This window comes from Arachis hypogaea, chromosome 2 (assembly GCF_003086295.3).
Source record: "Arachis hypogaea cultivar Tifrunner chromosome 2, arahy.Tifrunner.gnm2.J5K5, whole genome shotgun sequence".
NCBI lineage: Eukaryota > Viridiplantae > Streptophyta > Magnoliopsida > Fabales > Fabaceae > Arachis > Arachis hypogaea.
In genome coordinates this window covers 54,279,135-54,295,974 of record NC_092037.1, presented here as the reverse complement: position 1 = coordinate 54,295,974, position 16,840 = coordinate 54,279,135, and the positions used below count along the sequence as shown (strand labels likewise).

At 39.5% G+C, this 16,840-nt stretch overlaps 1 long non-coding RNA gene, 1 other non-coding gene and 1 pseudogene across 2 annotated transcripts; all 3 read right to left on the bottom strand.

Moving 5' to 3' along the window:
* Window positions 1-1,450: 1,450 nt before the first annotated feature.
* LOC140179199 (uncharacterized) lies at window positions 1,451-2,901 on the bottom strand. The gene is made up of 2 exons (XR_011872821.1): window positions 2,734-2,901; window positions 1,451-1,900 (listed from the first exon to the last, which is right to left on the bottom strand). It is a non-coding gene; the product is annotated as an uncharacterized lncRNA (long non-coding RNA).
* Window positions 2,899-16,342, bottom strand: LOC112744410 (respiratory burst oxidase homolog protein C-like; annotated as a pseudogene).
* On the bottom strand, window positions 7,495-7,602 carry LOC112763196 (small nucleolar RNA R71). The gene has a single exon (XR_003182837.1). It is a non-coding gene; the product is annotated as a small nucleolar RNA R71 (small nucleolar RNA).
* Window positions 16,343-16,840: the final 498 nt, after the last annotated feature.

Genomic DNA, 16,840 nt, shown 5'->3' with positions numbered 1-16,840 from the left:
TTAAAAATAAAGAGGTGACTAAAACAAAGAGAATGCAAATGAAATGTCAAAACAAAAGAAAAATAACAATGCAAAGGCAATATGATTATGCAGACAAGTGATGTTGCTGGATGAGTTCCATAGAAAAATAAGTGGCACACCAAACTTAGAATCTTAATGTGACACTTTCATGTAGAATTGATGCAATCATCCTAAGGAATTGAAAACAATTTGTTGCAGGGCAACACCAAACTTAGAATGTGATCATATGCCAATTTATTGAAATTTAAACACAGCATAGAACGAGAATAAACCAAGCAGAGAAATGAAATGTTACCTAAGGTTGGGTTGCCTCCCAACAAGCGCTCTTTTAGTGTCATTAGCTTGACATATTGTTCTTCACTTTCTTCCTCTTCTTCCAGTTTGTTAAGAGGAATGACCTCAAGGGGGGAGAAGATTCAGCTACTGTCCCTTGTCTTGGCCTTTCCTCAGCAAGCTTCCTTTTGCAAATGGCTTGATTGATCTTGCTTGCTGGATCAGGGACAGGATTGGTGCTCTTGTTAGTTGCCTTCACTTCTTTGGATTCATGAATTGGTTGCTGTGTGATTTTTGGAGTTTGATCTTCATCCAGAGCCTTTTGAATTGGTGGTTCAATGAGATTGTCCTTCATGTGCCTCTCTGTTTCCCTTGAGTTTGGACGTTCTTCATTATCCTCCTCACTAGCTTGTTCTTCCACTTCCTCTTTTACACTCAACATTTGCTTTAATAGCTCTTTCATGGAAGAGGTTTGTTGATCTTCCCAAGCTTTCTTCATCTCCTCTTCATATTTTTCGATCAGTGTTGAGCATCTTTGGTCCAAGGGAGTTTGAGGAGGTTGTGAGTGTTCAGGTTCTCTTGTCATCTCAAGTGCAGTTTTAGGTTCAAATGTTTCCACCATCTCTTCCTTCTTTGCAATTTCACTTGATGCAGTAGCCACTACAAGAAAAACACCCATTCAGGTACACTTGAAAAGTGTAGCCAAAAGTGGAAAAAAATGATGCCTTAGGCTACGGCTACGCTTTTTGGGCTACGGCTACGCTTTTTGGGGTGATTCCTATTCGGCCGTTGCCTATTCTCAAAGGCTACGCTTTTCTGCATCAAGGGCTACGCTTTTGGCGTTTGGGAATAGGCTACGCTTTTCAAGTGATGCTGTCCAGGACCAAAGGCTACGCTTTTCAACTTTCATTTTTCCAGAATAGGCTACACCTTTCAACGCTACTGCATCACTTGTAAAGCATAGCCACATTGTATACCATAGCTACTTTTTATAAGCGTAGCCTTAGGTCTCTCTTTTTTTTTTTTGGTATACTATAGCTACTGTATATAAATGTAACCTTAGGTCCTCATTGTTTTTTTTTTTATTTTCTATATATATATAAAGTTTTTCTAAAACCTAATATTTAATAATATAATTATATATATAATCCTATCATTTTAATTAAATTAGTAAAATATTATAAAATAAAAATAATACATAATAATACAATCCAATATTCTTTAAATAATAAAAATTATCCTAAAACAAAATTTCGGTTGCCATAATAAATTAGCAGCCATAAGATCTTCTATTTGGGAATAATACAAATTATTTCTCTAAAAATAAAATTTATTTCTCTAAAAATAAATTTCTTCAAAATCAATTGCACATGTAGGTGGTTGTCTTTCTTTTTGTAGATCAGATGTTGGTATTGCCTGCTCCGATTGAAGCCTGGCTGACTGACTTTTGCGCATTTCCTTGTTTGAGAGTGTGCTTCTAATAATCCTTACACTACCTTCATGCTTCTGATTCTGTTGATTCTGCTTCAGAGGTGTTAGAGCCAACAATTGTTTTGGCTGAAGATGTTACATTATTCTACTCTAATAAACTATCTAAATCAGACCCCTGCACAATAAGAAACCTATCAAAATATGAAGTGATAGCATGATCATACATGATAAGTCCATAAATCACAATAAAAGGAACCAAAGAACAATCCACGCTAGAACTTATAGTGGATTCCTGATTCATCATATTCCATACATGAGCAATATATAAGACAGCATATTAGAGGAAAATAATCCTCAAAGTCACTTTAGTATGAACCATTATGCCAACAAAATGATATGCATTATAATAGCATCTATAAGTAGTGCTTTCTCTATAGTACATTGACCTTTTTAATCATTAACTGACAAGTAATAAACAAGTGCCATCCTTAAATCTTAATAAATTAGTTAATCTCTTTTCTTGTCATTTCACGAGCCACTAAGGTTACATTGAAACCAACATTTATCAACAACTCCAACTAGTAAAAGGATGATTTAAGGATACTATCATCCACGAGAACATTCAAATAGAATGAATCAATCTAATTAATTAAAATTTAGGCGATAATTGCAGAAAACCAGATCAAGATGCATCTGATTGATACAAACTAGACATGACCAGTGGCAACTTATTGACATTGACGTCACAACATAAAGAAGCAGAATTTCAAAGTTACTTATTTGCAATAGTATATTTTAAATTTTTAATGAATTTCTAGTGCAATTTAAAGTTATATAATACTTAATATTTCTATAGATTGTAAGCTGTGGTATTAATTTCTTTTATAAACACAACACTAACAAAGTCAATGCAAACATTAAAAAAATAGTGTTGTATATAATTTAACTTTAACCTCAGGAAAGTGTCAGTGCAATTTATACAAAGGAAAAGGGATTGAAGTTACTAACCGTTTTCTCGTACCACTCTTTGGTAAAGAAAAGTTTGATTCCATGAACAATCAACGAGGCATAGACAATGACAAAGAGATAATGTGAGTACCAAAATGCATTGAAGCCAGTTGGACTGTTGAGTGGTTTAGGAAGCTTAATCCTCTTTCTCCTGAACCAAGGTGTGGCTTGCACGAAGGAGGCGAAGGAAGTCGCAAGAAAGATGAAAAATTGCATGTATTTCAACACCAATTGCTACTGCTACAGCTATCACCTGCAAGAACAACAACATATATACCCTCACTTTGTTTGTACTACTAACTTTATTTAAATGGTGACACATTTATTCAGCAAGGGAATCTTGAGAAACAATACCCTATAACATGATATACATCTTTTCTCCTTCTACAGTGTAAGAATTTGTAGGCAAATAAACCTAACATCAGACAAATCCACAGTGCCATAACCCAAGTTCTTTGCCAGTTGTCCTGTATGAAGTACTTGGTATTTGTATAGCACTTCCTAACAGCACTGTCTTCATATGTAGGCTTCAGTTTCAAGCTTAGCATTTGGCTTATGTACTAGCTAAGTTGCTATCACCTCTTGTAGAATGACTTGGTCCATGCAGTAAGAGCATCTCTAGGCTATCCAGCTGATGAAGCAGTAATAATAATCACCAATTGGCCAAATACATGAGATTAACATGAGTAATATGGAGTTTTTGTTTTTCTTTTCAAATAAATTTCTAGTCACTTCTAGAGTTAGCTATTTATGATTTTGGTCTATGATGAGCGGATAAATTGTATACTTTTTGGCATTGTTTTTAGTATGTTTTTGGTATGATATAGTTAGTTTTTAGTATATTTTTATTAGTTTTTAGTTAAAATTCTCTTTTCTGGACTTTACTATGAGTTTGTGTGTTTTTCTGTGATTTCAGGTATTTTCTGGCTGAAATTGAGGGACCTGAGCAAAAATCTGATTCAGAGACCAAAAAGGACTGCAGATGCTGTTGGATTCTGACCTCCCTGCACTCGAAGTGGATTTTCTGGAGCTACAGAAGCCCAATTGGCGCGCTCTCAACGGCGTTGGAAAGTAGACATCCTGGGCTTTCCAGCAATATATGATAGTACATACTTTGCCCAAGATTTGATGGCCCAAACCGGCGTTCAAAGTCACCTCAAGAAATCCCAGCGTTAAACGCTGGAACTGGCACCCAAATGGGAGTTAAACGCCCAAACTGGCACTAAAGCTGGCGTTTAACTCCAAGAAGAGTCTCTGCACGAAATTTGCTTCATTGCTCAGCCCAAGCACACACCAAGTGGGCCCGGAAGAGGATTTTTATGTCATTTACTCATTTCTGTACACCTTAGGCTACTAGTTCTTATAAGTAGGACCTTTTACTATTGTATAGAAGACTTTGGTAGCTATCTTCATTTTGTATGCTATCTTAGATCATTGGGAGGCTGGCCATTCGGCCATGCCTAGACCTTATGCTTATGTATTTTCAACGGTGGAGCTTCTACACACCATAGATTAAGGTGTGGAGCTCTGCTGTACCTCGAGTATTAATGCAATTACTATTGTTCTTCCATTCAATTCCGCTTGTTCTTTATCCAAGATATCACTTGTTCTTCAACTTGATGAAGGTGATGATTGACGCCCATCACCATTCTCACTCATGAACAAAGTGACTGACAACCACTCTTGTTCTACAAGCATTTGAGGCTTGGTGAATATCTCTTGGATTCCTGATTGCACGATGCATGGTTGATCGCCTGACAACCGAGCGCTCGCCTGACAAACGAGCCAACCATTCCGTGAGATCAGAGTCTTCGTGGTATAGGCAGGACCTGATGGCGGCATTCAAGAGAATCCGGAAGGTCTAAACCTTGTCTGTGGTATTCTGAGTAGGATTCAATGATTGAATGACTGTGACGTGCTTCAAACCTGTAACCTACTGGGCGTTAGTGACAGACGCAAAAGAGTGATTCTATTCCGGTAGGGGAGGGAACCAAACCGGTGATTAGCCGCACTGTGACAGAGTGCATGAGCATTAGTTTTCACTGCGAGGATGGGAGGTAGCTGCTGACAACAGTGAAACCCTACACGAGCTTGCCATGGAAAGGAGTAAGAAGAATTGGATGAAGGCAGTAGGAAAGCAGAGAGACGGAAGGGAAGGCGTCTTCATACGCTTATCTGAAGTTCCTACCAATGAATTACATAAGTATCTCTATCTTTACCTTTGTGTTATTTTCGTTCATCACTATATCCATTTGAGTTTGCCTGACTAAGATTTACAAGATGACCATAGCTTGCTTCAATACTAACAATCTCCGTGGGATCGACCCTTACTCGCGTAAGGTTTATTACTTGGACGACCCAGTGCACTTGCTGGTTAGTTGTGCGAAGTTGTGTAATGCCATGGTATTGAGCCACCACGTGTTTGGAGCCATTACCGGGGATTATGAGAGTTGTGAAAAAGTAATGTTCACAATTTCGCGACACCAAGTTTTTGGCGCCGTTGCCGGGGATTGTTCAAGTTTTGAGCAAGCTTTTGGTAACATCAGTGCCAAGATCCGGCAACAACATCAAGTTTTTGGTGTTATTGCCCGGGATTGTTTAGGCTGGACAACTGACGGTTCATCTTGTTGCTTAGATTAGGTATTTATTTTTTTTCGAAATTCTTGAAGATGAATTCTAGAGTTTCATGGTGATTTGTTGAAATCTGGCTGGCTGAGAAGCCATGTCTAATCTCATTGGACCGAGGTTTCAACTCATCATCACAAGAGCTTGTTGATTTTTCATCAATCTTGCTTTTGGAGCAGTGATCTGCTAAGGCTTGGCTGGCTTTTGGCCATGTCTAGTGTTTTGGACCGAAGCTTTCTTTGAAAGCTTGGCTGGCTGTGAAGCCATGTCTAATTCCTGGACCGGAGTCTTAGACTAGCATTGCACTGATTCCTGGAATTCTCATTAAGAATTTTGATACCTTTTTCCACTTAATTTTCGAAAAACACAAAAAAAATTTACAAAAAAAATCATAAAATCCAAAAATATTTCTTGTTTGAGTCTAGAGTCTCATCATAAGCTTGGTGTCAATTGCATGCATTCATATGTCTTATTGATCTCCAAGATGTTCTTGATGATTTGCTTGATCTGATCTTTGAATTCTATTGACTTGAGTGTTTTGTGTGTCTCATATGCATTTTCGTTTTGTTAGTGTCAGTAGTATACAAACTGCTAAGTTTGGTGTTTTGCATGCATTGTCATTTGATTCTTGTTGCATTTTGGTTTGTCCTTATTATTAAAAATCCAAAAATATTTTTAATTTGTGTCTTTTCAAGTCAATAATACAGAGAATTGAAGATTCAGAACATACAGCAGAGGAATTGCACAGAAAAAGCTGGGCGTTCAAAACGCCCAGTGAAGAAGGACAGACTGGCATTTAAACGCCAGCCAGGGTACCTGGTTGGGCGTTTAACGCCCAAAAGGGTAGCATTTTGGGCGTTAAACGCCAGAATGGATACCATTCTGGGCGTTTAACGCCAGGATGGCTAAAGGGGGAGGATCTTGTTTTCAAATCAATTTTTTTTCAAGTTTTCAAAGTTTTTCAAAATCAAATCTTTTTCAAATCAAATCTTTTCAATCAAATGTTTTCAAAATCAATTTCTTTCCTTTTTCAAAGATACTTACTAACAATTAATGATTTGATTGAACATTTTAAGTATGTTGCCTTTTCTGTTGAGAAAGGTTTAATGTTTGAATCATATCTTTTCTTGTTAGGCAAGTCATTAATTTTTAAAATCAAATCTTTTTAAAATTGTTTTCAAATCATATCTTTTCAATCATATATTTTTTTAAAAACCATAACTTTTCAATCAAATCTTTTTAATCACATCTTTTTCAAAATAGTTTTCAATCAAATCTTTTTAATTTCTAATTTCAAAATCTTTTTCAAAAATCACTTGATTTCTTTTCCACTTTTAATTTTCGAAAATCAATTAAAGTATTTCAAAAATATTTTCAAAATCTTTTACTTAATTTTCGAATATTACTTCCCCTCTTCTCACATCCTTCTATTATTGGAGTACCACTCCTTCTCAATGCACAATTCGAACTCCATCTAATTAAGTTCGAATTCTTCTTCTTCTGTCTTCTATTTTTCTTTTCTTCTGACACTTCAAGGAATCTCTATACTGTGACATAGAGGATTCCACATTTTCTTGTTCTCTTCTCTTTCTTATGAGCAGGAGCAAAGACAAAGGCATTTTTGTTGAGGCTGATCCTGAACCTGAAAGGACCTTGAAGAGAAAGCTAAGAGAAGCCAAAGCACAACTCTCTTTAGAGGACCTGACCGAATTCTTCAAAGAAGAAGAACACATGGCAGCCGAAAACAACAACAATGCCAACAATGCAAGGAAGGTGCTGGGTGACTTTACTGCACCTACTCCCGACTTCTATGGGAGAAGCATCTCTATCCCTGCCATTGGAGCAAACAACTTTGAGCTTAAGCCTCAATTAGTTTCTCTAATGCAACAGAATTGCAAGTTCCATGGACTTCCATTGAAAGATCCTCATCAGTTTTTAGCTGAATTCTTGCAAATCTGTGACACTGTCAAGACCAATGGGGTTGACCCTGAGGTCTACAGACTTATGCTATTCCCTTTTGCTGTAAGAGACAGAGCTAGAATATGGTTGGACTCACAACCTAAAGAAAGCCTGAACTCTTGGGAAAAGCTAGTCAATGCCTTCTTGGCAAAGTTCTTTCCACCTCAAAAATTGAGTAAGCTTAGAGTGGAAGTCCAAACCTTCAGACAGAAAGAAGGAGAATCCCTCTATGAAGCTTGGGAAAGATACAAATAATTAATCAGAAAGTGTCCCACTGATATGCTTTCTGAATGGAGCATCATAGGCATTTTCTATGATGGTCTTTCTGAACTGTCCAAGATGTCTTTGGATAGCTCTTCTGGAGGATCTCTTCATCTGAAGAAGACGCCTACTGAAGCTCAAGAACTGATTGAAATGGTTGCAAATAACCAATTCATGTACACTTCTGAAAGAAATCCTGTGAACAATGGGACTAGTCAGAAGAAAGGAGTTCTTGAGATTGACACTCTGAATGCCATATTGGCTCAGAATAAAATATTGACTCAACAAGTCAATATGATTTCTCAAAGTCTGTCTGGGATGCAAAATGCACCAAGCAGTACTAAGGAAGCTTCATCTGAGGAAGAAGCTTATGATCCTGAGAACCCTTCAATAGAAGAGGTGAATTACATGGGAGAACCCTATGGAAACACCTACAATCCTTCATGGAGGAATCATCCAAATCTTTCATGGAAGGATCAACAGAGACCCCAACAAGGTTTCAATAACAATAATGGTGGAAGAAACAGGTTTAGCAATAGCAAGCCTTTTCCATCATCTTCTCAGCAACAGACAGAGAGTTCCAAGCAGAATAATCCTGACTTGGCAACCATGGTCTCTGATCTAATCAAAACCACTCAAAGTTTTATGACTGAAACTAGATCTTCCATTAGGAATCTGGAAGGACAAGTGGGTCAGCTGAGCAAGAAAATTACTGAACTCCCTCCAAGTACTCTTCCAAGCAACACAAAAGAAAATCGAAAAGGAGAGTGCAAGGCCATCAACATGGCCGAATTCTGGGAGGAAGAAGAGGCAGTGAACGCCACTGAGGAAGACCTCAATGGACGCCCACTGACCTCCAATGAGTTCCCCAATGAGGAACCTTGGGAATCTGAGGCTCAAGATGAGACCATAGAGATTCCATTGGACTTACTTCTGCCATTCATGAGCTCTGATGAGTATTCTTCTTCTGAAGAGGATGAGTATGTCACTGAAGAGCAAGTTGCTAAATACCTTGGAGCAATCATGAAGCTAAATGACAAGTTATTTGGAAATGAGACTTGGGAGGATGAACCCCCTTTGCTCACCAAAGAACTGGATAACTTGTCTAGGCAGCAATTGCCTCAAAAGAGGCAGGACCCTGGGAAGTTTTCTATACCTTGTACCATAGGCACCATGACCTTCAAGAAGGCCTTGTGTGACTTAGGATCAAGCGTAAACCTCATGCCCCTCTCTGTAATGGAGAAATTAGGGATCTATGAGGTACAAGCTGCAAAAATCTCACTAGAGATGGCAGACAACTCAAGAAAACAAGCTTATGGACTTGTAGAGGATGTTTTGGTGAAGATTGAAGACCATTACATCCCTACTGATTTCATAGTCCTAGAGACTGGGAAATGCATGGATGAATCCATCATCCTTGGCAGACCCTTCCTAGCCACAGCAAAGGCTGTGATTGATGTTGATAGAGGAGAGTTGATCATTCAAGTGAATGAAGAATCCTTGGTGTTTAAGGCCCAAGGATATACCTCTGTCATCATGGAGAGGAAGCATGAAGGGCTTCTCTCAAAACAGAGCCCCCACAACCAAACTCTAAGTTTGGTGTTGGGAGGCCACAACCAAACACTAAGTTTGGTGTTGAACCCTGATGAGCGGATAATTTGTATGCTTTTTGGCATTGTTTTTAGTATGTTTTTAGTATGATTTAGTTAGATTTTAGTATATTTTTATTAGTTTTTAGCTAAAATTCACTTTTCTGGACTTTACTATGAGTTTGTGTGTTTTTCTGTGATTTCAGGTATTTTCTGGCTGAAATTGAGGGTCCTGAGCAAAAATCTGATTCCGAGACCAAAAAGGACTGCAGATGCTGTTGGATTCTGACCTCCCTGCACTCGAAGCGGATTTTCTAGAGCTACAGAAGCCCAATTGGCGCGCTCTCAATGGCGTTGGAAAGTAGACATCCTGGGCTTTCCAGCAATATATAATAGTCCATACTTTGCCCAAGATTTGATGGCCCAAACCGGCGCTCAAAATCACCCTCAGAAATTCCAGCGTTAAACGCCGGAACTGGCATGAAAATTGGAGTTAAACGCCCAAACTGGCATGAAAGCTGGCGTTTAACTCCAGAAAAGGTCTCTACACGAAATTCCTTCATTGCTCAGCCCAAGCACACACCAAGTGGGCCCGGAAGTGGATTTTTCTGTCATTTACTCATTTCTGTAAACCTTAGGACACTAGTTTACTATTTATAGGATCTTTTGACATTGTATCAGTACGGGGGATGCAACCTTTTGATGACCTTATGACATTTTACACGTTTTCTTCCATAGCATGAGTCTCTAAACCCCATGGTTGGGGGTGAGGAGCTCTGCTGTGTCTTGATGGATTAATGCAATTACTACTGTTTCTCATTCAATCATGCTTGCTTCCATTCTAAGATAACACTTGTTCTTAATCCGGATGAATGTGATGATCCGTGACAATCATCATCATTCTCAATCATGAACGTGTGACTGACAACCACCTCCGTTCTACCTTAGATTAAGTAGTTATCTCTTGGATTCTTTAACCGGAATCTTCGTGGTATAAGCTAGACTGATGGCGGCATTCAAGAGAATCCGGAAGGTCTAAACCTTGTCTGTGGTATTCTGAGTAGGATTCAATGATTGAATGACTGTGACGTGCTTCAATCTCCTGAAGGCGGGGCGTTAGTGATAGACGCAAAAGAATCACTGGATTCTATTCCGGCCTGATTGAGAACCGACAGATGGAATGCCGTGCCGTGACAGGGCATTAGGAATCGTTCCAATGAGAGGATGGGAGGTAGCCATTGACAACGGTGAAACCCTACATACAGCTTGCCATGGAAGGAGACTTGCGTGTTTGAAGAAGAAGACAGTAGGAAAGCAGAGATTCAGAAGATGGAGCATCTCCAAACCTCAACCTATTCTCCATTACTGCAAAACAAGTAATCATTTCATGTTCTTTTGCTTTTCACAATCAATCCTGATAATTTCTGATATCCTGACTAAGATTTACAAGATAACCATAGCTTGCTTCAAGCCGACAATCTCTGTGGGATCGACCCTTGCTCACGCAAGGTATTACTTGGACGACCCAGTACACTTGCTGGTTAGTTGTGCGGGATTGCAAAAGTGTGATTGCAATTTCGTGCACCAAACCCCCACATTCAAACTCTAAGTTTGGTGTTGGGAGGTTCCAACACGGTTCTGAGCATTTCTGAGGCTCCATGAGAGTCCTCTGTCAAGCTAATGACAATAAAGAAGCGCTTGTTGGGAGGCAACCCAATGTTTTATAATTAATTATTTTCTTTTGTTATTTTATCTTTTTTGTAGGTTGATGATCATAAGAAGTCACAAAAACAATGAAAAAAAGCAAAAACAAAATGAAAAACAGGAAGAAAAACAGCACACCCTGGAGGAAGATGCTGCTGGCATTTAAACGCCAGTCAGCCTAGCAGTTGGGCGTTTAACGCCCAGTCTGGCACCCTTCTGGGCGTTTAACGCCAGAAAGGGGCACCAGACTGGTGTTAAACGCCAGTAAAGGGCAAGAACCTGGCGTTAAACGCCAGGAATGGGCACCAGCCCGGCGTTTAACGCCAGAAATGGCTCAAAACGTGGATTTTGATGCCATTTGGTGCAAGGATGCCTTTTCCTTGACACCACAGGATCTGTGGACCCCACAGGACCCTACCATCACTCTCTCTCTTCTTCCCCCATTCACCAATCACCTCAACACCTCTTCCCCAAAAACCCCTCACCTATCAAATCCCATCTTTCTCTTCACCACTCACATCCATCCTTCATAAACCCCCACCAACCTCACCCTTCAAATTCAAACCACTTTCCCTCCCAAACCCACCCATCATGGCCGAACCCTTTACCCCCTCTCTCCTATATATACCCTTCTTCAACCCTTCATTTTCACACAACCTAAACACCACTTCTCCCCCTCTTTGGCCGAACACACCACCATCTCCCTCTTCCTCATTTCTTCTTCTTCTACTCTCTTCTTTCTTCTTTTGCTCGAGGACGAGCAAACATTTTAAGTTTGGTGTGGTAAAAGCGTTGCTTTTTCGTTTTTCCATAACCATTATGGCATCCAAGGCCGGAGAAACCTCTAGAAAGAGGAAAGGGAAGGCAAAGGCTTCCACCTCCGAGTCATGGGAGATGGATAGATTCCTCTCAAAGGTGCATCAAGTCCACTTCTATGAAGTTGTGGCCTTGAAGAAGGTGATCCCCGAGGTCCCTTTTTCACTCAAAAAGGGTGAATATCCAGAGATCCGACATGAGATCCGAAGAAGAGGTTGGGAAGTTCTTACCAACCCCATTCAACAAGTCGGAATCTTGATGGTTCAAGAGTTCTATGCCAATGCATGGATCACCAAGAACCATGACCAAAGTGTAAACCCGAATCCAAAGAATTATCTTACTATGGTTCGGGGGAAATACTTGGATTTTAGTCCGGAGAGTGTGAGGGTGGCGTTCAACTTGCCTATGATGCAAGGAGATGAGCATCCTTACACTAGAAGGGTCAACTTTGATCAAAGGTTGGACCAAGTCCTCACAGTTATATGTGAAGAGGGCGCACAATGGAAGCAAGATTCAAGAGGAAAGCCGGTTCAATTGAGAAGGCATGACCTCAAGCCCGTGGCTAGAGGATGGTTAGAGTTCATACAACGCTCAATCATTCCCACTAGCAACCGGTCCGAAGTTACCATAGACCGGGCCATCATGATCCATAGCATCATGATTGGAGAAGAAATAGAAGTTCACGAGGTTATAGCCCAAGAACTCTATAAAGTGGCGGACAAGACCTCCACCTTGTCAAGGTTAGCCTTTCCTCATCTCATTTGTCACCTCTGTTATTCAGTTGGAGTTGACATAAAGGGAGACATCCCCATTGATGAGGACAAGCCCATCACCAAGAAAAGGATGGAGTACACAAGAGATCCCACTCATCTTGAAATCCCTGAAATTCCTCAAGGGATGAATTTTCCTCCACAAAACTATTGGGAGCAACTACACACCTCCCTAGGAGAGTTGAGTTCCAACATGGGACAACTAAGGGTGGAGCATCAAGAACACTCCATCATCCTTCATGAGATTAGAGAAGATCAAAGAATCATGAGGGAGGAGCAACAAAGACAAGGAAGAGACATTGAGGAGCTCAAGCACTCCATAGGATCTTCAAGAGCAAGAAAGAGCCGCCATCACTAAGGTGGACCCGTTCTTTGATTTCCTTGTTATTTGTTCTTCTGTTTTTCGAAAATTTATGCTTATGTTTATCCATGTTTGTGTCTTGTGATCATTAGTGTCTTAGTGTCTATGCCTTAAAGTTATGAATGTCCTATGAATCCATCACCTTTCTTGAATAAAAATGTGCTTAATTGAAAAAGGAAGAATTGCATGAATTTTGAATTTTATAATGGTTTAATTATTTTGATGTGGTGGTAATATTTTTGTTCTCTGAATGTATGCTTAAACAGTGCATATGTATCTTGAATTTGTGGTTCATGAATGTTGGCTCTTGAAAGAATGATGAAAAAAGAGACATGTTACTGAGGATCTGAAAAATCATTAAAAATGATTCTTGAAGCAAGAAAAAGCTATTCAAAAAAAAATCGAAAAAAAAAGAGAAAACGAAAAAAAAAAGAGAGAAATAAAAGTTGTGATCCAAGGCAAATAAGAGTGTGCTTAAGAACCCTGGACACCTCTAATTGGGGACTTTAGCAAAGCTGAGTCACAATCTGAAAAGGTTCACCCAATTATGTGTCTGTGGCATGTATGTATCCGGTGGTAATACTGGAAGGCAGAGTGCTTTGGGCCACGGCCAAGACTCAATAAATAGCTATGTTCAAGAATCATCATACTTCACTAAGAGAATCATTAGCACTATCTGGACTCTGAGTTCCTAAAGAAGCCAATCATTCTGAATTTCAAAGGATAGAGTGAGATGCCAAAACTATTCAGAAGCAAAAAGTTAAAAGCCCCGCTCATCTAATTAATACTGATCTTCATAGATGTTTTTGGAATTCATTGCATATTCTCTTCTTTTTATCTTATTTGATTTTCAGTTGCTTGGGGACAAGCAACAATTTAAGTTTGGTGTTGTGATGAGCGGATAATTTGTATACTTTTTGGCATTGTTTTTAGTATGTTTTTGGTATGATATAGTTAGTTTTTAGTATATTTTTATTAGTTTTTAGTTAAAATTCTCTTTTCTGGACTTTACTATGAGTTTGTGTGTTTTTCTGTGATTTCAGGTATTTTCTGGCTGAAATTGAGGGACCTGAGCAAAAATCTGATTCAGAGACCAAAAAGGACTGCAGATGCTGTTGGATTCTGACCTCCCTGCACTCGAAGTGGATTTTCTGGAGCTACAGAAGCCCAATTGGCGCGCTCTCAACGGCGTTGGAAAGTAGACATCCTGGGCTTTCCAGCAATATATGATAGTACATACTTTGCCCAAGATTTGATGGCCCAAACCGGCGTTCAAATTCACCTTAAGAAATCCCAGCGTTAAACGCTGGAACTGGCACCCAAATGGGAGTTAAACGCCCAAACTGGCACTAAAGCTGGCGTTTAACTCCAAGAAGAGTCTCTGCACGAAATTTGCTTCATTGCTCAGCCCAAGCACACACCAAGTGGGCCCGGAAGAGGATTTTTATGTCATTTACTCATTTCTGTACACCTTAGGCTACTAGTTCTTATAAGTAGGACCTTTTACTATTGTATAGAAGACTTTGGTAGCTATCTTCATTTTGTATGCTATCTTAGATCATTGGGAGGCTGGCCATTCGGCCATGCCTAGACCTTATGCTTATGTATTTTCAACGGTGGAGCTTCTACACACCATAGATTAAGGTGTGGAGCTCTGCTGTACCTCGAGTATTAATGCAATTACTATTGTTCTTCCATTCAATTCCGCTTGTTCTTTATCCAAGATATCACTTGTTCTTCAACTTGATGAAGGTGATGATTGACGCCCATCACCATTCTCACTCATGAACAAAGTGACTGACAACCACTCTTGTTCTACAAGCATTTGAGGCTTGGTGAATATCTCTTGGATTCCTGATTGCACGATGCATGGTTGATCGCCTGACAACCGAGCGCTCGCCTGACAAACGAGCCAACCATTCCGTGAGATCAGAGTCTTCGTGGTATAGGCAGGACCTGATGGCGGCATTCAAGAGAATCCGGAAGGTCTAAACCTTGTCTGTGGTATTCTGAGTAGGATTCAATGATTGAATGACTGTGACGTGCTTCAAACCTGTAACCTACTGGGCGTTAGTGACAGACGCAAAAGAGTGATTCTATTCCGGTAGGGGAGGGAACCAAACCGGTGATTAGCCGCACTGTGACAGAGTGCATGAGCATTAGTTTTCACTGCGAGGATGGGAGGTAGCTGCTGACAACAGTGAAACCCTACACGAGCTTGCCATGGAAAGGAGTAAGAAGAATTGGATGAAGGCAGTAGGAAAGCAGAGAGACGGAAGGGAAGGCGTCTTCATACGCTTATCTGAAGTTCCTACCAATGAATTACATAAGTATCTCTATCTTTACCTTTGTGTTATTTTCGTTCATCACTATATCCATTTGAGTTTGCCTGACTAAGATTTACAAGATGACCATAGCTTGCTTCAATACTAACAATCTCCGTGGGATCGACCCTTACTCGCGTAAGGTTTATTACTTGGACGACCCAGTGCACTTGCTGGTTAGTTGTGCGAAGTTGTGTAATGCCATGGTATTGAGCCACCACGTGTTTGGAGCCATTACCGGGGATTATGAGAGTTGTGAAAAAGTAATGTTCACAATTTCGCGACACCAGTCTATGTCAAATTTTTCTTATGGATTTGATATAATTTCCTAAATACAAGTGAAATCAGTCCCTCTCATCATCTTAAATATAAATCAACTTCATACTTATGATTTGAAATATAAGTACTTATCTGTATGTGAAACTGTAATAATGACTAATATTACTTAATTTTGATAAGTTTTATACCAAAACAATCTGAAATAGGATGATGTAAATACCATGATAAATCCTGTCTCTTCAGGGTCTAGTTCTTCCATGATCAAAGCTGCATATTCTTCAGCCTGCTGCTGTATGTTTGAGAGATCTGGTCAGAAATCTGGTCCCAAAAGTCCTTCAATTGAGCCTTGTTAATTGAATCCCCGTGAATATCCCTCCTCCTAGCCAAAGAATCAAAAAGAACACCAGCAAATGCCTCAGATTCCTTGCTCATCCCTACATACAAATAATTAAACAAATCCAAACCATAGTTATCTAAACACTTCCTAAAAGAAAACTACTCAGAACAAGTCCTTATTTCACTCACTCACACACACACACACACACACACACAAACAATTTCACAAACACTTGGAAAGCAACAACAAAAGAATAATGTAGATTTGTTATGAACTCTTCAATTTCAATTATTACCTATGCATTTTCCAAAGAGAGAATGATGAAGCCATCCATCAGTTGAAGCAGTAAGAACATCAAACTGCTTCTCCACTTCATGCCACCCTGCACCACCGCCACCGCCACCACCACCACCACCGCCACCCTTAGCAATGAACTTAAGTTCCTTGAGAGCACTTGAAGCCGCGGACTTAGTCCTATCGTAGTGTCCTCTTCTTGCAGCAGCAGCAGCATCAGAAGAAGAAGGTGTTGTTTGTTTGGAAGAAATCGAAGCGAGTCATTTGAGTTCTTGAGAAACCTGCTTCATTTTAATGGAAGCGGTTTTAACAACAGTAGCACCAAAGGAAATCAAGTGGAACAAAAGGAGAAACAAGGGTACGAGAGTTCACCCGCGCTGCAACATACCCAAACCCCCAAATTGAAAACCATAGAATCATCTTTGCGACATTAACTCCACGGTTAAGAAAAATAAAACTAGTAAAATTTTCAGCAGCCACAACCAAAGAGTTCAATCCACAAAATATAAAACCAACATAATCTGCCTTCACAGTTTAAAATCAAATCAAATTTAACCTTATTTGATAATATAATAATGACTAAATTACTAATATCTATCAAAGTTCAAAATGAATCTGAATTTATTCTCATTATCATTTTATTTATGAAAGTTCGAAATACAAACAAATCTACATGTGAATAAATTTAACATGTAGAAATTATCTTTCATAGATACAGAACTAATTTGTTCATTCATAGTATTGGTACTTATACCCCCTGCACCGTACTCACAAACAGGGTACTTATA